Below are 1,721 nucleotides of genomic sequence, written 5' to 3'. Positions count from 1 at the left end.
GGTCGGCCCGAGGCTACACTAGAAGACACTTGCCCAAGGTGTCACACAGTGGGACTTGAGCCCGGAACCATGCAGTTGGGAAGCAAGTTTCTTACCACACAGCCACGCCTATCTAACTATATATATATATATATATATATATATAGAGAGAGAGAGAGAGAGAGAGAGAGAGAGAGAGAGAGCATGGATGGGAAAGCAAAAAGAAAAATACTTGTAATAAATCATACCATGAAATTACACAACGTATAAGAGTTCGTAACATTCGAATAATCTTACAAGAACTTTACAGATGGATTAATTCATAGAAAAGAATGAAAGTGACAGGTGAGAAAGATGATAGGAGAAATAGAGATAGAAGTCCGGGTTAGATTAATGGGAGTGAGAAGTGAAAGGCTCCAGACAAATTGCCGAACAAATATTTTCAGTTTTGATAGGTTTTCTCTGAAAGATACCCTGGAAACAATATGGTCTTAAACTTTTTAAACTTGTAAACACTATGGCAAAAGAAAATTTATATCAATGCAACCCCACACATTTTGATCTTTAACAAGAAAAAGGTGCAAAAACCTTCAATACTTTCGGGACGGGTCCCGGTATTTGTCAGTGTGAGAACCACTGGGTTAGACAAACTATATGAGAGAGAAGAGGTAAGTCAAACAGGTGGGTTAGGTAACAGGACAAATGGAAAAAGCAAGTGTGGGCAAGACAGGCGAGAAAGAGAGATAGTAGAAGAATCGAAAATAGAGATGAATTGATTGCGAAGAGTGATTGATAGACAGATAGATAGATGGATAGATAGACGGTAGAAGGAACGAGAATCTAAGAGAAAACTAACGGGAGATCGGGATTTGTGAAAAAAAATGAGGGAGATAAAATAACAAGAAAGAGTGAGAAGGCGAGAATGAAAGTGTTGGAAGCTGAAGTTAGAAAAGTGAATAAGGGCGGAAATAAAGATATGCGTTTGCTTTTTAGTCTTTGTTTATTTTCTATCTATCTGTTTTTGTTTATTTGGAAACAGGTGCTTGCAAAACAAACACTTGTATTTCGTGTTTCTAAAATCGAAGATTAAGCATGATCACTGAAGTTAATATTATCACTAAAAAACCCACGAATGTCTCAGAGGAAAAACATGGGTGGAACAACATAAGAAAATTAACAAACTTACCGCTATGTACTTTTTAACATATTGTTTTGTTCCAGTTTAGTATTTTCCATAATTCGTCTGCCTTTTATGAGAGAGCGAGCGAAAGAGACGTCGGTCAAGCAATAAATAAAGACTGACAGAAAATAAAGTTAACAGTTTTCCACACCTACAACAAATGGGAGAATATAACGGAGAAGGCAGAGTTTAGAAACGAAAAATTAAACTATGTTAATGACCGGAGAAGCCAGTCGATAGTGACGTTTGGAATGCAGAAACAGAGGGTTGACAATTCGGTAAAGACCGCAACTTTCCGTCAACAGCCGCTTTCATTGATAAGTTCTAACTTTCTTTTATTTTCGCAGTAGATAATATTGATTTTCAGTGTTGGCATTTGACCACAGATAAGTATGGGAGGAGCAAAGTCTATTTAACTGACTGCATACATGACAGGTATTAACTGTATCGAACACCTTTTAAATTTCAGTCGGAACTGAAATAGTTGGAAAAACTAAATATTTATTAATAAGACATAAGGCTGTCGAGAGTGTTATTGTTTGTTTGTTAGTTTTTTGGGGGG

At 36.7% G+C, this 1,721-nt stretch overlaps 1 protein-coding gene across 3 annotated transcripts in view; it reads right to left on the bottom strand.

The window, feature by feature from the left end:
• LOC106875810 (rabphilin-3A) overlaps positions 1-1,475 on the bottom strand; it is a 285,702-nt gene extending 284,227 nt beyond the window's left edge. For 2 of the 3 annotated variants that reach the window (XM_052970476.1, XM_052970487.1), the window contains exon 1: positions 1,166-1,474. The gene's annotated coding sequence lies outside the window, so the exon portion shown is untranslated. Of the gene's footprint in view, positions 1-1,165 lie in introns of all 3 variants that reach the window. The other variant, XM_052970468.1, reaches the window with a different exon arrangement.
• Positions 1,476-1,721: the final 246 nt, after the last annotated feature.

Source organism: Octopus bimaculoides, chromosome 1 (genome assembly GCF_001194135.2).
Source record: "Octopus bimaculoides isolate UCB-OBI-ISO-001 chromosome 1, ASM119413v2, whole genome shotgun sequence".
In the NCBI taxonomy this organism is placed as follows: domain Eukaryota; kingdom Metazoa; phylum Mollusca; class Cephalopoda; order Octopoda; family Octopodidae; genus Octopus; species Octopus bimaculoides.
The sequence above is the reverse complement of the archived record's forward strand: the minus strand, read 5'-3'. Positions and strand labels throughout refer to the sequence as shown.